Source organism: Myotis yumanensis, unplaced genomic scaffold (assembly GCF_028538775.1).
Source record: "Myotis yumanensis isolate MYYU_CA2020_CCGP unplaced genomic scaffold, mMyoYum1.0.hap1 SCAF_13, whole genome shotgun sequence".
NCBI lineage: Eukaryota > Metazoa > Chordata > Mammalia > Chiroptera > Vespertilionidae > Myotis > Myotis yumanensis.
Window position 1 is genome coordinate 10067359 of NW_027223764.1, and position 19614 is coordinate 10086972.

General features: G+C 48.2%; 1 long non-coding RNA gene across 1 annotated transcript in view; it reads left to right on the forward strand.

The window, feature by feature from the left end:
• Nucleotides 1–3241: 3241 nt before the first annotated feature.
• LOC139021436 (uncharacterized) overlaps nt 3242–19614 on the forward strand; it is a 30521-nt gene continuing 14148 nt past the window's right edge. Inside the window, exon 1 of the long non-coding RNA XR_011473507.1 lies at nt 3242–3301. This is a non-coding gene — a long non-coding RNA (uncharacterized lncRNA). The remainder of the gene's footprint in view (nt 3302–19614) is intronic.

Below are 19614 nucleotides of genomic sequence, written 5' to 3' on the forward strand. Positions count from 1 at the left end.
TTTAACCTGCCCGCTGCTCTTTGTGAGGGAACAATGGACGTAACAATAAGGGGCCGCTATATTGTTCATGCCTGAATAGCCCCGGTGGAGGTATTTGCTGCGGGGCCCTGTAGATTACCTGCAAAGCACGCCGGCTCCCTCTGTGGGGAAAGGCTGTGCTACAGGCGAGCGGGCGGTGCAGGCTGGTTCGTGGTAATGAATCAATAGGGGCTTGCAATTAATGGCCTTCTTTCAGAAGGGTAGGGAGGCACCTTTTGAAACAGGGCCTGTTTTTGCCTCCGGCCTACTTGCACAGCCTGCGGTGTCTCCTGTTTGAATGGGTCAGCTTTGGGTGTGAGCTGGGGGGTTGGGGAGCTGGAGGGAAGGGGCAGAGGGTGACAAGCAAGGTGGCTTGGGGGGCTTACACGGGCCAGCTCTGGGGGAAATGAAACCCATGCGTGTGGTGCTTGGCACACGGCTCGGAACCAGGCAAACAGCGGGGGCAGGCTGGGGGGCCAAGAGCTTCTTCGGGGTCCCCAACTCCCATGTCCAACTGGGGAGAGTCTCTGTTTCTTTATTTTGTTTTTTCTCTTACGGTTGACATTCAATATTATATTCGTTTCAGGCGTGCAGCATAGTGGTTAGAATCAGGGGTCCTCAAACTACAGCCCGTGGTCCACATGCAAATACAAATATTGTATGTGTTCCCGTTTTGTTTTTTTACTTCAAAATAAGATATGTGCAGTGTGCATAGGAATTTGTTCATAGTGGTTTTTTTTTAAATGATAGTCCGGCCCTCCAACAGTCTGAGGGACAGTGAACTGGCCCCCTGTTTAAAAAGTTTGAGGATCCCTGGTTAGATAATGATATCGTTTACAAAGTGATTCCCTCCCCAATAATTCAAGTACCCTCCTGGCACAGTATGCAGTTATTACAATGTTATTGACTATATTCCCTATGCTGTACTGTGATCATCAGAGAGTCCCGCTATGTGGCTGTGGATTGGGTCTCCCAGAATCCCTAGCTGGTACACAGTGGTGCTGGTGGGGGAAAAACCCCACAGGCTTCGGGTCCAGCCCATCTGAATCCTACCCACTGCACTGTCACTCACCAACAGTGTGACCTCGGGCAAAGTACTTAGCCCCACTGAGCATCCCTGGCTCATGGGTCAAACGGGGGTGCCATTACCTCCCCGAAAGGTTCCTGCAAAGAAAACATGTCCCCAGGGTGGGGGCAGATACTGCTGGTTCACCAACACCTCCCCTCCCCTCCTTCCTCAGGAACACAATCCTGATTTTGTTCAGGGCGGCCATGTATTCAACCAAGAAAATCCTAATCTCCCAGGATCCCTTGTGGTTGGGGTGGCTTTACGATAGAGTTCTAGTCCATCAAAAGTGGACATCTGCTGGGTGAGTCTTGCTAAAAAGCTATCGTTTTTTCAGTTAAAAAAAAAAATAAAAGGAGAGAGATTTCACAAAGGTTTGGCCTTCTCCCTGCCCTCTTCTTCCTCCCTGGAATGCAGCCCCAAGGCCTGGCGGTGTGGGAGGAGCCACCTTGCAACCACGAGGATCAAGTCCACGTGCGAAGGGGCGTGGAACAGATGGAGGTCAGGTGGAGGGACTGATGAAATGGTGGAGCCCGTGACTGCCTCCCCCGGGGACCTCCTGTCAGGTGAGCACAATAAATCTTCATCCTTTTACGTCACTGTTACCTGAGCTTCCTCTTACAGCCGATCACAGCCTCTCTAAACCATGCCTGGTGCTGATTACTTCTTGGGGCTGGCAAAACCAGCCTTTGGAGACTTCCTAAGGTAAGGGGGAGGGATACATTGGAAGACGTGCCACTCGGTCTCTGATATTTCAGGGCCTGGCCACCCCGCTTTACCTGTCAACCCACGTACCTGAGCTATTTATGCACATGGGCTTCCTTGCTTAGTATGAAATCAAGGCTTCCGGGGACCTGGATTAAGTGAAGGGAGATCAGAGGCAAAGATAGCCACGCTACTCTACCAGTGCCCGCCGGCATCAAGTAAGATACCAGAGTGATCAACCCCAAGAACAAAGGCGGTGTCTGCATGAAGCGAGCGCCTGCCCGACTGGAGCTGGAGCTGGCTGCAGCCGCCCGGCCGAGCTCAGGGAGTAAATGTGGGGACCCACAGGCCAAACATCATAACGGCTTGGACAGCTTCGCCCCCAATAAGGAAGCCTGTGCTGAATCCTCATCCCCTGGAGAAATAGCCGAGGGTATCAGGCTTGTCGGAAGGGACTTGTGGGAACTGGGGAGAAGTGTAGGCTGAGGTGTAGAAGATGTCTCAGCCGAGGTGGAGATGGGGCCCCTTGAGCCCATGAGAGAGGGAGGAGGGAGCCCTGTATTGACCTCTGAAGGTCAAGCTCCTGGTCCGCAGCGCTGGGCAGTGTGGCGCAGAGGCCATTTCTCCAGGGGGGTCGTGGAGTGAAATGAGTCACAAATGAGCGAGTCCCCGTGAATGTTTTGGCTGAAACTGCCAGTCTGACATCCCTCCTAATGGCTGACAAATGTCAGGGTGACTTGTGTGCTTTTTTTGTTAATTGAATTGGTTAATTAGGTCCCAGAGGCCTAGCTGCTAATTATGAGCTGCGGCCGAATATGAGCTTAAAAAAAAGAAAAGATGCAAGAAAGTTCAAACAAAAGAGAAAACACACACACACACACCAACTCCTTTGTGTTCTATACAATCTGTACTGTTGCCGTCTCTTCATTTCTGACCTGCCACATGCTACCACCTTCTTGATGTGTTCAAAAAAAAAATGGGGCAAGAAAAACTCCAATTCCGTCTTTTCCCATAAAGAGCAGCTGCTCAGTCAGTACCACGTTCATTAATTTTCTGCCAATTAGCAAGAAACAAAAGGGAGATGGGGGAGGGGGGAGGAAAGTCCAGATTTGCAGCCTGATGCGGTCCTTGTGAAGATGGAGTTTTCAGAAGTGACCCACACATCGCCTCCTGTTTGGGTAAAGAGGGGCTAACCGTCCACCAGGCCCAGCAGTGACTTGTGGATGTTTGAGAAAACTTTTCTGGAACCTCCCAGAACAGGCCCAGGACACAGAGCGGTCTGCGCTGTCCCACTAAGAACGAACCTTCCTCAAAGCTGAATAAAGTGCCTTGCAGCTCACGGAGGCCTCCAGAAATGGAGGTGAGTGCCTGCAGGTGAGCGACTTCAAGAATACCTCCCAACCACATGTGCTTGGCATTGTCTTAGGTGGTCGCTTCCAATTAGGGGAGAACATTGAAGAAAGTTGAAAGTTCCAGCTTCATCCCTCCGGTTTGCTCTGCTTCTGGGAGCTGGTGAGTCCCAAATATCTGATAAGCTGGTTGGCATTCTTTGGTTGGTGGGGGGACGGACAGCACAGGAAGGGTAACTGAGGCAGAGGGGCGGGAAAAGAGAGGCCCTTTGGGGCAGAGATATCTAGACAGGGGTAAACTGCCCAGTATGGCGCCGCTTACTCTGAGTCTCGGGCTAGCAGAGTCTGGGATTTTGCAGGCACGTGGCCAGAAGCCTGGGGACTTGAAGAATGTGTGTGACCAAGGCCACATGGAGCCATTGTCCCCTGACAGATTTAGGTGAACTTGGATTCGGGTCCCAGGTCCACAGTCTGCCGTCCCAGCTCAGCCCCCAAGTCCAGAGCCCTCCTCTCAGTTTCTTCCACTCCCCAGCCTTCTCCTGGGGGGTGAGGCCTCAGGTTGTCCCCAAGCCGGCTTTTGGTCCCTTGCTGTTCCCAAGGCCCCCAATGGTAAAGGTTCTAAACTTTCCCGGAGACTTGAGAGGGAGGGGCTATGACCCACACAGAGCCTTCTGCCTTCTGCTTGGCTTTCCCTCTGACACTCCAGCACCTTTCATCACCCCTCGCCCCACCCCCTCCTACGACCCCTCAACATGTAGACTCTGCCTGACAGTCACTGAGACGCATGCATGGGAAGCTCCAAGGAAAAAGGAAATGTGCATGTTTTACAGCGATTCCGCTTGAATCCCTGCATTTTTACTAGCAGGTGCGTGTGTGTGCATGTGTGTGTGAGTGCACGTGTGAGTGTGTGCACGCACCAGCCAGAGTTGAAACAGCGTTGACTGCTTGGGTTCACCCTGAGCAAAGCATCTCTGACGGCTTTGCAGGAAATCATGTAAAAACCTATGGGCCAGTCGGTGAGGGTGAATATGCTAGGAAGCATGTGGCACGCTGGCTAAAGCCATGGCTACTGCCCTGATGACCAAGGTACACATCCTGGCCTTGACCCCTGCTGGTGTGCCACCTTAGACCAGTTCCTTCAACGCCTTCAAAACTCATGTTTTCAACTCCAAAAGGCAACTAATAATACAAGTACCTGTCTCCCAGGGTTGTTGGGAGTAAATGAGATCAGGTGTGAAAGTGGTGAGCGCAGTGCCTGACGTGCACCAATTACTCAAAAGACATTAGCTCATACTGGCTTCCCTCTCTTGTTCTACTCTTTTAAAGTCTAAAGTCCACAGAAACGTCAGTGACATCAGGAACTTACCATCAGTATCTTTAACCTGGTTTGCTTTGCTTATGTGTAAATAATTCTAGGATTTCTTTTACTTATTTGGCAGAGTGCTTTCTGCTATTCCTTCTCTAAGAGACTAAAGGCGTTTTTATGAGTCTTAAGCTAGAGAGAGATCGAAATTCTCTCAGAGTTACTTTGGGCGCCGCTCTACCCGCTCATGTAAGACTCAAAGGAAAAGAGGTTTGCTTCATAAGAAGTTGAAGGTCTGCATACCATCTAGCGCTTTCTAAAGAATCCATTCTAGGAAGGACCGGCCTCCTGTGTGCTCTGAGGAGAGTGTAGCTATTTGAGTGTCTGTGTTCAGAGCAGGGAGCCCAGGGCCTCTGTGGGTGTCCCCATTCCTCGCTGCTAGAGAAACATCCCAATTTGTCCCAAGTTTCTTTGCTTCGTCATCAACTGACGGGGAAGAAAATTTGACTACCCTGGAAAGTAGGGTGACACGTGTGGTCGTGTGCCCAGGACCGAGGAGGTCCTGGGGACAGGTCTTTCTGTGGTCAAAGGAGGAATGTCCCGGGCACATTGGGATGAGCTGGTCCCCCTCCTGGAAGGTAGATTTTTAGTTGTTTGTTTAGCAGAGTCGGGGCAGTTGTGGGAGGTGGTATCCGGGACCACCCACAGGTTCATATGCTGGGGGAAACCCTGGGCCTCTGTGTGCTCAGACTGTGTACATGTGGCTGGGGTCTCTGAAGACAGAAGTCATAGAAACACAAGTCCGCAGTCCCTCAGAGCATGAGCCGTGGGACTCTACCCTTTGGAAGTTGGACTCCCATGTGGGAACTTTTTAAAAAAATATTATTTTAATGAAACTGGTATTTACAAGACTTAATACAAGGAAAAAGGTATTGTATAGTGGTACCAGTTCTTAATACCAATTATTTTATTAAGCATAGTTTATATCCATGTGAGAACTTTTAAAAATGAAGTCCTGAATTAACCAAGCTGCTCCCCACATATTACAGTATGGAATACAGAGGGAGGGGTGTGTATAAGTGACAATAAAATAGAACTAAGCCTAGCCAGCATGGCTCAGTGGTTGAGCATCGACCTATGAACCAGGGGGTTGCAGTTTAATTGCCGGTCAGGGCACATGCCCAGGTTGCGGGCTCTATTCCCAGTGGGGGGCTGGCAGGAGGCAGCTGATCAATGATTCTCTCTCATCATTGATGTCTCTCTCTCCCTCGCTTTCTCCCTTCCTCTTTGAAATCAATAAAAATATATATTAAAACAACAACAACAAACCCCACAGGGTTCTGTGACCATTGCCCTCCAGAGGCACAGCCTGGGGGAGGTTGGACACATTCTCCCATCCTGACATCTGCTCCTGGGACGCTGCCCTTCCCAACTGGGGCAACTTTCGAACCCAGGCCTGAAATTAAACCGCTAAACATGCTTCCTGCAGATTTGCAAAGAATACTGCAGAAAGAAAGGAGATTTACATCTCTCCACAGAAGAGACAAAGCAACATGAGTACAAGAGAGCTAGCATGCATTGAGCATCTAAAATATACTGGTCCATGGATTGCACATTTTCACTTATTTCTCAGAGAAGCTTGAGAGGTTGGTGTTAGGAATCAGATTTTAAAGCTGAGAAACCAGAGCTCAGGAAGGAAATTAAGTTCCAAATTCACTCCACTGAGAAGTGGCAGACCTGGGAATTGTAATGGTGATAAAATGCTAATTTAATTAAAATAGCCAACAGAATGGAGCCACAATTAATACGTACATACATACAGAGGGTTTCTTAGGTCCAGGTACGAGGCTACAACAGCCTTTAGTGCTTAATCCCATTGAGTCCTCAAACAGCTTTCCAGGTTGGTACCACTATTAAGTCCATTCATCAGATGGACAAATTGAGGATTAGAGAGATGGTATGGACCGAATGGAGGACACCCAGCCAGGAAGTGGCAGAACTGGAGTTTGAACCCATGTCTGTCTGCCTCTGTAAACCATTGTACAACACGTTGACCCTTCACAGCTTACAAACACACTTTTGGACATGTGATCGCCTTTCATCATCAAGACTGATCTTTCTAGACCAAAAAAGGGAGGCCAAGAAAGCTTTTGACTTGTCCCAAATCATACAGCTGTTAAGTGTGGGAGCCTGGCTGAAAGCTGACTCCAAGTCCAGGACGCCAGAAGGACCATGGTCCTGGGCATCTGCTGGGAAAAGTCATTCTTCCAATGTGCTGACTTTCTCCTCGGCTGTCACGGGAAGCTTCTTCCGTCACCGGAGGGGATCAATCCCACAGGGGATCACTGAGTGACTCAGAATGGGAAAGACGATGGTCGTCCCAGAGGACAAAGACCAGCAGGCGGGAGCCCCTGCCCGCTGCGGCCTCCTCCCCCAGACCACGCAGACAGGCCGGGTCTCGCCTGTGCACAGAATATTGACCTGCTCCTATTGATGCGACACCTGCCGGGTTGCCTTTCCTTATTGATAACCAATGGTGGTGCCTAAAGTTCAAACACGGCTGGGTGGCTTTCATGTTGGTAAACAGCATCGATGTGCACACATGAGGACCCATCCGGCCCTCGGGATTAAACAAGGACGGCGGCTGAACATTTGGGAGATGAAATCCGGAAGCGGCTCATTAAAATCAGGGCTGGGCACGAAGCTGTAAATGGTGGCCAATTAATCTAAATGCCTTCCAATCCTAGACACCCCAGTGCCCCAAGTCTGGCTTTCCTAAGCTGGTGGCCAATAACGCTGCCTCGTCCTCCCTAGGATGGAAGTGGTGGGGGGCTGCCCTTGCTTCACCCCCACAGAGTCTGGTCGGCCAGCAACCCCGCAGTGAGCTCTGGAAAGGCAACAGTGTCTGAGAAGACTGGGTGGTTTGTGGGAGAAGACGGACATCTGACAGCACCACATTAACCCAGCATATTCTGATGCAGTTTAGGAAACACATGCTTAAACGCCCAATTAAAAACCAAACCAAAACATTAACAACAAGAAATGGACATAGCAACACTTCCTCCTCGACTCCATGCGGGTCAGTTTCAAGGATAAGACTAGACTGAGGAAGGAAGGTTCAAGGTCACTTGTCCTCATTACTTATTAATTTTGTTAAAAAAGTGTTTTTGCATTATGATGGCTCAACCTCAGTAGGACCCTGTTGAAATGCCCCCTGATTGAAAACAGCCCTGCACCAAGGTCCCACTTCACCGCACGGGCAACCTAGGTGCGTGAGGGCAGCTGCCAGTGGCAGTTGGGATAAAGGACCTCTCACCCAGCTGGTTACTCAGGGGAGGCACCTTAAGAGCCCTAACAATAGGGAGGTAATTCAGGCTTTTGTTGGTGCCACTGTCTCTCCTTTTTTACCAGCCTTCGCCTGGCTTTCTTCGAAGCCAATAAAAATAATGACCAACATTGCTTCAGGACTCACTGCGTGCCAAATACATTCCTAAGCACTTCGCATGCATTAGCTCATTTGATTTTCATTAAAACCCCAAGAGAGGGAGCTGAGAACTAAGTAGGCGATGTTTTTGCCACAGTGACTTTGCTTTCCTAAGCCATCTCGGAGGCAGGCGAGCCGTGTTGGTTCCATTCCTGAGACAAAGAACAGAAGCCTCGGGTGAAATGATTTGCCCACAGTCAGAGGGGGACACCTGCAGGGAGCCCTCTTCAGAGCACCCGATGCCCTACTTTTGAAGAGAAGGGATGGTCCCCAGACACCGTGTACTATCCCCATCTTCACCCATGGTCAGCCAGGGTCCAAATTGCGCCCTATTGGACGGGGAGAAGTGAGGGGCTCTCCAACTTTCGCCTGTGCCGTGAAGAATGAAACCGAGTATTTGAAAGAGCAAAATGCTGTAAAAATGTCTTGGGCTGTTATTCTGATTAGAAGAGCTTTTCCCCAAGACAGACCCCAAGGCCACTTCTTCTCTTGGCTGGTGCCAATAAAGGTACCCTCTTGGCTTGAGTGGCAGGCATCTGTGTTTTTGTAACCGCACGTAGGATTTCTGGGAGCGAGAGAGGGAGCCGGGAAGAGAGCAGGCATGTGAGTGAGCAGTATCATGTTCCTGGTTTTAGGTTAGTTCCAGGACTGGGATGCTTAACTCATGTGGTTTTTCAAGATTAATCGTAAGTTACAACAAGCTACTCCCCCTTGGGGTATTTCATTTGCATCATTTTCTCTCCCAGAGGATGGAAGGGAGAAAAAATATCCGCTGCACAGCTTTGGAAATTAGCTGCTTGTCACTCACTCGCTTGGAGTGGGATTTGGATCTAATGGCCTTCGCTCCAGAGCTCTGGAATGGGTCCCCATCAAGCAAGAGACGTGCAGCTGGACCAGCCCCTCCTGCCCAGTGCTGGGGTGAGGAAAGCCAGTGGTGGGCAGCTCAGCGGTAACCTGAGCCCTGGCTTCTGAGAGCCATCATTTATCTGCAGGTCTCCAGGCACCTTCAGAACTAGGCACGCAGCCCTCCATATGCACTTGAGGATCGGGAGTCAGCCAGCATGCCCCGTTCTCCGTGGAAAGGAAAGCTTGTGGCTATACCTTGGGGGAGGGAGCTTTACGTGAGGTATTCGGGGTCCTCAGTAGTCCAGGTGGGGCAGCCCACTGGGAACAGACCTGGCTTGGGAGGCTATTGACTGTCTTTCTGAAGAGGAGCCTGTTGTCCAATTGAGTGTTATATGAAAAGTCACAGACTGAATGGAGTCAGTGTCCGTGGGAGCTGAATCTGGGGGTTGAACCTGTTGCTATGGTTTTCCAGGCACAAGCTCCATACCGTCTAGAGGACCTCAGCCAGATCTTGGGGGTGGTGGGTCATCAAGCCACAGGGCACTCGGCTGAGGCTCAGTGCTCCAAATGCAGAGTGGCGGAAGACGGCCATGGAAACCAGGCAGGCGGTCAGAAGCTGTCACATGGGTGTGGACGGGCTAAATGCAGCCAGGTCAGGTCAAGGTTGGGCTCCTCTCCCCGACCCCCCACCCCTCATGTCTAGAGCAGCACAGCGCATTGCTGTCCCCACCTTCTGGCTGCCATTTCTTCTTGACTTGGGCAGACTGACTCAGGAGCAGGGCTGATGCAGGATCTGGAGAGAGGGATCCACTTGGGGGTACCCAGGCCTGCCAAGATTATGTGCCAGTTTCTGAGGTGTCACTGCCAAGTGATGAGCTGTATCAGAAGTTTGACCAACAGAGTAGCTTCTTCAGGAAGCAATATGCTCAGCTGTGTAGCCAGGGGAAGATCGATTTACTTCATAAAAGCCAACCTCAGGAAACGGCTCATTACTCTATTACTTATTGTCCCAAATTGACCGTTTTCTTTGCTCCACTAGACACAGTCCTGATTAAAGTTTGACCATTCACAAACCCCAAATCCACCAGAGGATTCTTCCTCAGAAAGTTATTGCATTTCCTCCTTGTCAGAAATGAAAGCATTCGGTGTTGGCCTATTATTCAAGAGCAAGGGTTCCTCTCATGACCTGGCCCCCATCTACCTTCTCCCACCATCTCCCATCCTACCCATGAATAGAATTGGTATACCTGCCAGGCCTCGAACACACCGGGTGGGGTCCCCCTCTGGACTTCTCTGATGCCACACACTTGCCTGAAGTATCCCTCCCTCCCATCTCTACTTTTTATCCCCCCTCAATTTCTTCTCATTCTGACCTAATTTGATACCACCTCCGCGATCTTAATAGATTGAGAGTTGCCTTAGGTGTATTTGGTAGGGCTGCCATAACAAAATGTCACAAAAAGGTTGGCTTAAACAATGAAAGCATATTAGCTCACACTTTTGGAGGCTGGGGGTCTGAAATCAAGTGTTGGCAGAGTTGGTTCCTTCTCTCCTTGGCTTGTAGATGGCCATCTTCATGCTCCCATGGCATTCTCCCTGAATGCAGGTCTCTGTGTCCAAATTTTCTCCTTCTACAAGAACAACAGTTGTATGGTGGTAGGGCTCACCCTAATATTCTCATTTTAACTTAATTCTGCAAAGACCCGATCTCCAAATAGGGTCACATTTGAGGCACTGTGGATTAGGATGTCAACATATAAATTCAACCCATAACAACAAGAGGCATTCCTGGTTAAAACTGTACAGCCTCAGTCCATGATCAGAATTATATGATTTTGTGCTAGTCAGGGCTAAATGAAGAAGAGAGGTATGGGCTAAAATAGGCATCAGGGCACTTGAGCTACCTTCTTCTAAGAAAGCAAATGTTCCATGGAGGGTAGAAGCTCTAGGTCTTGTCCATGGAAGATATGTTTTGGAAAACATCATATCTATTAGAATAAGCTAGGCTTTGCAGTAGTAACATACAGCCCCACAATTCCAATGGCTTATAATCACAAAGATTGTTTTTTTTTTAAATTCTTTATTGTTTAAAGTATTACATAAGTTTCATTTTTCCCTCATTGACCTCTCCCTGGCCGCTCTCAGCCCCCAGCACATGCCCTCACCTCCCTGCTATCTGTGTCCATTGGTTATGCTCATATGCATATATACAAGTCCTTTGGTTCATCTCTTACCTCCCCTGCCTTCCCTCTTAGGTTGGATGGTCTGTTTGATGCTTCTATGTCTCTGGCTCTATTTTTGTCCATCAGTTTATGTTGTTCATTATATTCCACAATGAGTAAGATCATGTGATATTTATCTTTCTCCGACTGGCTTATTTAGCTTAGCATAATGCTCTCCAGGTCCATCCATGCTGTTGCGAATAGTAAGAGTTCCTTCTTTTTTTACAGCAGCGCATTATTCCATTGTGTAGATGTACCACAGTTTTTAATCCACTCATCTACTGACGGGCACTTGGGCTGTTTCCAAATCTTAGCTATTGTAAATTGTGCTGCTATGAACATAGGGGTGCATATATCCTTTCTGATTGGTGTTTCTGATTTCTTGGGATCTAGTCCTAGAAGTGGGATTACTGGGTCAAATGGGAGTTCCATTTTTAATTTTTGAGGACACTCTATACTGTTTTCCACAGTGGCTATACCAGTCTGCATTCCCACCAGCAGTGCACGAGGGTTCCTTTTTGTCCACATCCTCGCCAGGACTTGTTTGTCGATTTGTTGATGATAGCCATTCTGACAGATGTGAGATCATACCTCATTGTCATTTTGATTTGCATCTCTTGGATGATTAGTGACTTTGTGCATGTTTTCATATGTCTCTTGGCCTTCTGTATGTCCTCTTTTAAAAAGTGTCTATTCAGGTCCTTTGCTCATGTTTTGATTGGATTGTTTATCTTCCTTTTGTTAAGTTGTATGAGTTCCCTGTAAATTTTGGAGATTAAATCTAGGTTGGCTTCTTCCTCATGCTGTATGTCCACTGTGGGCCAGCTGCAGCTCCCTGTTGTCCTCACCAGGGGACCAATTGATGAAGCAGCCTCTATCTGGAATTTTGCCAACTTTATGGCAGGAACATAGCTCTTAGAGCTTCTTCTTGGACAGACCTCACATTTCATTGGCCAAATGAAGTCACCTGGCTAAGTCTGGTGTCAACAGTTGGGAATGCATAATCCTCCTGTGAGGAGGGTCATTGCAGGGAGAAGCACTGAATGTGGGCAATCGGAAGTCCAGTCTACCACTCAAACACAAGCACCAAGGACCTGTCTTTAAGAGAACCAGCTTTCTATGACTTTGGGCTGTCATTTACTTCTCTAGCCCTCAGTTTCTTCCTTCATTAAATGGGAACCATAATACTTATCCTACCTTCCTTACAAGGCCATTGAGAATATTAACTATGAGACTAAATACGCAACTGCTTGGCATACGAGTCTTAAAGCATCCCAGGGACAAAAGGCAAAAACCTACCATTTTGGGGACAGCAGGTAAATTATAGTTCATGTCAACTGCAAAGGCAGGTGGCCAGTAACAACCCAGGTCTTTCTCCTAAACTCCTAGAAAGTAGTGCAGCCTGCTATGGTCGCCCGGTCCAGCAAGGCAGTGCCCACAGATGTAGCCTAGACAACAGGGAGGACTGGGGAGGGATGGGCTAGCTTGCTGGCATGTGTGTCCAGTCACCACAGTGGATGCTCCTTTAAACAGCCACCCTATTCATCCACCTTCCTGGTTAACGCAGGTCCAAACATTGGACTATATCAAAGGAAAATAAACTGAATGTCATGGCTACCTGCATTTTTGTAGCTGAGGAAACAGTCTCCAAGATATTAAGCAACACGTTCAAGGTCACACAATTAGTAAAAGCATAGCATCACTTTTAAGCACTTTACCTGCATTAATATGTAAATCCTTACAATAACTGTATGAGGTGGGTGCTTTCACGATTCCCATTTCACAGATGAGGACACTGAGGCACAGAGAAGTTAAATAATGTGCCCACCATCACACAACTCCTGAGTGGCCAGTCTAGGGAGAGCCCTGGGGTTGGACATCCTAAGGTGCATTTTCTCCCTATACGTTAACATCTCTGAAATTGGGATGTATCTTTTACTCAATGGCATATCATAGTTGAAAAGTCAACATTTTTTCTTTCTTAGTGGGATATAAAATAACGATACATCTTAAAATCGATGACATCTTACTTGGAATCGATGAAATATGAGACATGATTGCTTCTCGACTTGCCCCTCTCCACTTCCCTTCATCAATTTCAAGATTTAAAAATGATTTTTCCTTCTGGATGGAGGGGAAATGAGACATAGATCCCATCATCATTCCTCCCCCTTCCTCCCCACCTCCCCCTCCAGCCCTCTGGGTGAACATGCAGGTGATGCTGACAAAACACGGCCAGTTGGAGCGCCAGGCAGCAAACGCGGCTGTGTAAGATGGGGTGTTTGGGAGAGAATGGAGCCGTTCCAGCCTGCATTTCCTGAGGTCAGAGCCACAGTCAGAGATCCCGGCACATGGAGCCCATTTTTGCTCCCCGGTGCTGAACACAAACCCATTCTCTGATGTGCAGAGATGAAGCCAGGAAACACGAGTAGGAACTCAGGGGCAAATGCAGAAGGCACGTCTGAGGCGCTGCCGTTACTGAACAAGATGCGAATCTGTGTCCATTTCTTGGAGGGTAAATACTACCACATGTTCCTAAAACTCTCACATCATTTAGTCTGTGCTGACATGAGTCCCCTTGGAAGAGTTAGCATTTGGTTAGGTAAACGTTTCCCCTCTCCCTCCCCAGTTCTCCATCAATATCTTGCAGATGTTGGAACAAGCCGATGACTGCCTCCTTTCCCACACTGGAATGCTGGTCCGCGGAAGAATGCCGCCGAGCTTTCTGGCCGCTGTGACCCTCAGCTAGACAGGCCTCCTACATTCTCTTGCTTGTGCATCAAGACTGGCTGCTCGCTGCCAAGTATTAAGTGCTTGTTCCACAAACCTGGTGTAGATTATCACTTCGCTGTATAGATGTATCTAATAGAATTAAATAGTTGGCTCCTGACCAGTAACAGATGTGCTACATATAATGCAATAATAATGAGATAGAAACCACCATGTAATATCGAGGGAAGAATGGAGGGCAACTTACATTTCTCAGGTTGGGAAGCCAGCTTGGAGGAAAAAGAAAGTTACTAGAGACGATGGCTATTTGTGTGCACCGAATGAGCTGTCTCTGTGTGGGTCAGATTCCCCAAGGGTGCCTTTTGCAGCCCCATGCGCGCCCATGACAGGAGAGGCAAACAGGGTGGGAATGGGGATGTTGCTGAAGGTGGACTTATCCAGCTCATTGACCACCTGCCCACTCCCCCAACCTGATGCTGCCCGGCTCTGGGGGGCTGTAATGAGATCATAACGGGGCACACTCTTACAGGTGGCTCCAGGTGAGGGATGGCCAATAAAACCCGAGTTCAGGTGGCCAGCCACATGGGCAGGAAGAGACAAAAGTGTAGATAAGGACAAAAGGAAATCAGACCACTGCTGGGCAGGCCCCAGTGCCCTCAGGTGTGGGAACTCCAGGGCTCTCTCCTGATGGTTGTGCAGTTCCAGAACCTTCCTTGGGATTAGGATGAGCTGGTCTCTGGGACATCTGGGCTCCAAGAGTTGACAACTCTAGTTCCTGGGATTGCTAATCAGGAGACCCAGAGGGGAGTATGTCTATAGTGGAGTGTAGCCAAGCTTCACCGTGGAGGTCAAAGAGCAGCCCCCGGGGTGGAATTCATGCTATAGAGTAGTGCTTAATGTGAATTCAGACTTGGGGTTTTTCTGAGTGCTTTGATCTGTTGCCGTTTCCTCTGTCTTCTTCCCCCATTGCCCTCCTTTTCTCTACTCTTCAATGTTAATGTCTCTATCCGTTAGTTATTGCTGAGTTTTTTCCACAAGTCAGTTTGGCAGATCTGAAGGGCCTCAGCTGATGTGGCAGGACTGTAGTCAGCTGGCAGATGGGCAGGGGACTGGCTGGTCTAGGATGGCCTTAGGTCCTCCTTGCTCTTCAGCTCCCCAATGGGCTGACCCTGCTATGTTCTGATGGCAGTCTCAGAGTTGCAATGAAGAGCAAGTCCAAGTGGACAAGAGGGTTGGTGGTAATAGACATGCACTTTGAAACTTCCACTTGAACCACATTTGCTAGCATCCCATTTGGCCAAGCAGGTCTCATGGCTAAGCTAGAATCTAGGTGAGAAGGGACTACAAAGTTACAGAGCCACAGTCCTCAGCCCCTAAAAGAATGAGGAAGGCACAGAAAATCTGGGTGGAAGAGCACAGCAGACAGACCCAGAGAGACTGGGTAGCAAGAGATGAAAGATGAAGATGAAAAACAGACTTGGTACAGAGAGGAGTCCAAATAAGACAGGGGCTCCCATGCCCTGGTCCAGAGGTACAACTGAGGCCAAGACAAGATGGGGCAAACAGGCCCACTTTGTCATAGGAACAAAATCAAGGGTAGCATGGGCAAGCAGTCCTAACAGCACCAAAAGGATCAGGCTCGAAAAGCAAAAGGAAATCTGCTAGCACATAATTGCTCAATGAATATTTGTGGCCCAACTGGCCAGGAAACTATTCTAAGAAACCAACAGACTCTCAAACAAAGATTTAGAAACAAGGAGAGTCATTGAAGCATGAAGCATATTTGTAAGAGTGGAAACAAACCAAATATTCAACGATGAGGAGATGATTAAATAATTTATGGCACATCTATATCATGGCATATCATGCAGTTATTTAAAGTGATGTTTTAAATTAAATTTTTATGACTGGAGGAGAGGCTCACCATGTAATTTGAAGTGAAAAAGCAGGTTACAAAAAACTACTTGCAATATGATGCCAAGTAGGCATAAAATAAGTGTGAGTTCAACAGTGGTTTATAGGAGATTTTTGTATCTTTATATTTTCTAGGTTTCCCATAATGGGTCAATATTTTCTTTTTTAAAATACTTTTTATTGATTTTTAGAGAGAGAGGACGGAGAGGGAGAGAGAGAGAAACATTGATGTGAGACTGAAACGTCTATTAGCTAACTCCTACACTCGCCCACCTGGGATCAAGCCTGCAACTCTAGCCATGTGCCCTCACTGGCAATCAAATTGGCAACCTTTCGGTGTATGGAACCATGCCCAACCAACTGAGCCACACTGGCCAGGGCTATATTTTCTTTATGATTATAAAAATAATTGAAGTTCTGCAAAGAATGTGGATCTTAGTTTTAAAACAGGAAGCAAGTTTAATAACTTTTTGTTAAGTTTCAGGCACTCTTTATATACTCTCATTTACTCTTTTGTGTTTTCCCTGGTAGCACTTTTCACATGTTATGAGTAGTTGGTGGTCTCTCATCTCTCCCTCCCAACAGGAGGGCAGGGATTTTGCCAATTTTGTTCACTGAAGTGTCCCTGGCACTCACCACAGCCTTATAGACAGCAGACCCTCAGGAAATGTTTGTTGAATGAATGAATGAAATAATGAAATGATGCACAGGAAAACTCCCTTTTTCCTTCTCCTGAGTCAGTTAGGATGTCCCACTGTATCAGTATTAGGAGCACCTCGATTGATCTGCAGAGAGAATTGTTAGGAGCAACTTTGATTTGTGAACACTCACTGCCTCCAATGGTATGGATCACCTATTGGGGACTTAGCATGGTACCAAGCACTATGGTGAATAAGACAGTGTATGTTGCAGACAGGACATTCATGAGAGCAAAGCAGGGAACATGAGCATACAACACAAAGAAAAGGCTCAGTTAAATATAGCTGCTGCCTCTCCCTTGAGATGTACCATTCTTGAGAACCTCAAGAACCAATAAAACTATTCTTGGCCTTTTATATCATTTGGGCGCAGAACCAAAAACCCCACACATGCCCTTGCGACCCATCTCCTTACAAATGACACCTGTCCCAGATCCCTGCTCTGCCTTCCACCTCATGGAACTCCATTTCATCTCAGCCCGTTCTTTGTCTCACATACAGGTCAAAACAATAACTGTTCTAGTGACTGTTAACTATTCTAATAGTTATTCTATTCCTTCATCCCTGTCTGTATCACTCTTTTTCTGGCCCATCAAGGAAACCTTTATTTCCATCTTCTTGTCTTTTTCTTCCCCTTGGTCCTATTTTTGGACCCCTCCCCTTTCCCTTAACAAGTCTCAAACACCACTGAACAGCAAGGAGTCGGTGACAGGAAAGGAAATAGAAAGTGACTAGCAAAGTTAGCCACAAAGAGCACAGTCACTGTTTGAGGTCCTTAAAAGTACCCCCAAGATTCACATCACAATCTTCTCACTATTCTTTAACTCATCCCACCTTTTCACACCCACCAATGCTTGAGACAAAGAAAATAAGTATATTTGCATCCGAGGTCAATGGGCCCCTTGTTTCTTTACAAGGGACCTTTCTCACTATTTTTTAAAACACATACAAGCGGTATATCACTTTGTAATAATAATGGCTCCTGTTCATTGAGTTCTTACTGCTGCCCAGGCAGTGTGCTACCAACAGAGTCTAACTGAATTCTTTACCTCAACAACCCATGAGCGGGTGCCATTATTATTCTCCATTTTTCACGGGAGAAAATGTAGGCTCCAGGCGACCTCTTCTTAGACGGGTCTGGAAGAATAAACACCATTCCTAGCATTATTTCTGTCAAGAAATATATATTCCCGTTCCAGGGCACTAACACACACACACACACACACACACGAACACAATCTGCTTCTTAGAGGAGGGAAGAGTCATCATGTGTGACACCTTTGTCACCGTGCAAGATTCCCATGCTGATGGCTTCTGGTGATAGCTCAATAGATTTGCCTCTGGATTAGTGCATGCTCTTGTCTTCCTCCCCCCTCCCCCTCCCCAAGTCACAGTGATCAGTCACAAGGTGAACCTGTAACCTAAGCTGGACCAATCGGGTCCTCCCGGAGGATTTACAAAATTGAAACCAGGAGGAAGTCCTACTTGGCCCACCTCCTATGTTATCACTGAAAGGCTGTGAATAGGAGGATGCTGACGCTGTGGAAGGAAGAGGGGACAAGGCTGGAGGACAGCGTGAGGCCAAGGAGAGAGCAGCGGAAACTAGCAATGTCAGTGAGGGACGGAGGAGAGAACGAGACGGAGTCCAATTGTGCCCAAGCTCTTCCTTAGGTTTTGTGAGCTGCCCCCTTAACTGTTTCCTTCGTTTTACAATTGAGGAGACTGAGCTGGGGCAGGGAAGATACTTGCTCCAGGTTATGCATTAAGCCGGTGGCAGGACCCAGCCTGGAGCACACGTCCTGGACTCCCAGCCCAGCACATCCACGTTCCCCGGGGGACATTGGGCAGGAACACACCCAGGGCTGAGAAGAGGGTCGTGCTCTGTGCTTTTAGTTATGCCCAAGGCTTAGTCATCCGGGCTCAGCTCACGCCCCAGCTCCATGCCTGCTGCCTGCCTGGCTCAGTGGCAACCCAGGCAATGCCTCATTAACTGGATCCACCTGTGGGCGTTTTATTTAATTATCTCAATTGGAATGGACTCAAGATGCTGGAGTTAATATCCTTCCACTTTCTGAGAGCTAATTATCACCTGTGGCTTGGCCCCGGGCGCAGACGGAAGGAGTCACCAACCACACTAGAAATGTGTTGACTGGGGAGAGCATTCCCTCTCATTTGGGTGGGAGAGGTGAGTTAAACATGACAGAAGGTCAGAAAGCATCTGGTCCAGTGCCTGCCCCCAGAGATTAGAGCCTGGTGGCCCCGGTCACCATTTCCACCAGCAGGCTGGGCTAAGGAAGTGCCGGGAATCCCGGGACCTGGAAACAATATGTGCCAAGCCCTCCTCAGCTATGGCCGCAGCTCTCCCGGCTCTGAGGGTGTTTTCATCTGCACTTCTGCCTGGGAAGGGTCTGATGGCTCAAAGGTGAAATGGCCTGCCTGCATTTCACAGGTAGGTGGCGGAGCTAGGATTCAAACCTCAGTGTAGTCCGTGTTGCAGCCAGGTCTTTCCCTTGCCCCCTCTGCTCAAGGTGGGGAAGTGATTACCTACTGTGTGATAGGCACCGTGATCCGTTTTGGAAATATAGAGATATATTTGCTTTGTATATAGCCATTTCCTTCATGGAGGTCACATAAGGTGTTTTTGCTATTGAAATAATTAGATTGTCCTGATGTAAGAGCAAGGTGCTGTGCCTTAGCTGGGTGGCTCAATAGTTAGAGTGTCGGCCCATGCACAGAAGGGTCAAGGGTTCAATTCCTGGTCAAGGGCACGCAGCTGGCTTGCAGGTTTGATCCCTGGCCTGGTCAGGGCGTGTGCAGGAGGCAACCAATCAATGTGTCTCTCTCACATACTCTCTCTCTACCCTTCCCTCCCTCCTTCCACTCTAAAAAGAGTAAGGTGCTGGGAAGAGCATGTAGAATGTGGCTTCAAAAGGTGTGGATCTGATTTCCAACTCAGCCCCTCCCTAAATGTATGATCTTCCATAAATTGCTTACCTTTTCCAAATTCCCTCCCACCCCCCAATCATGGACCATGGAGCATGAAACTCGTCCCATCTGCCCTGTTTCATGGGATCTCCAGGAGCTGAAGTCAGATAACATATGTGAAAACTCTGTTTGGAAATGTGCGGCTCTGTTTGTTGTAGGAACTATTGGTATTGGATGGATTCCAAGATTGACTTGACTCCTTAAGGAGACAGAGGCTTAATTTTAGCATCATTCACATGCAAGAGGTCCCGGCTGATAGAGTGAGGCCCAGAAATGAGAAGGGCCCCCCCCCTC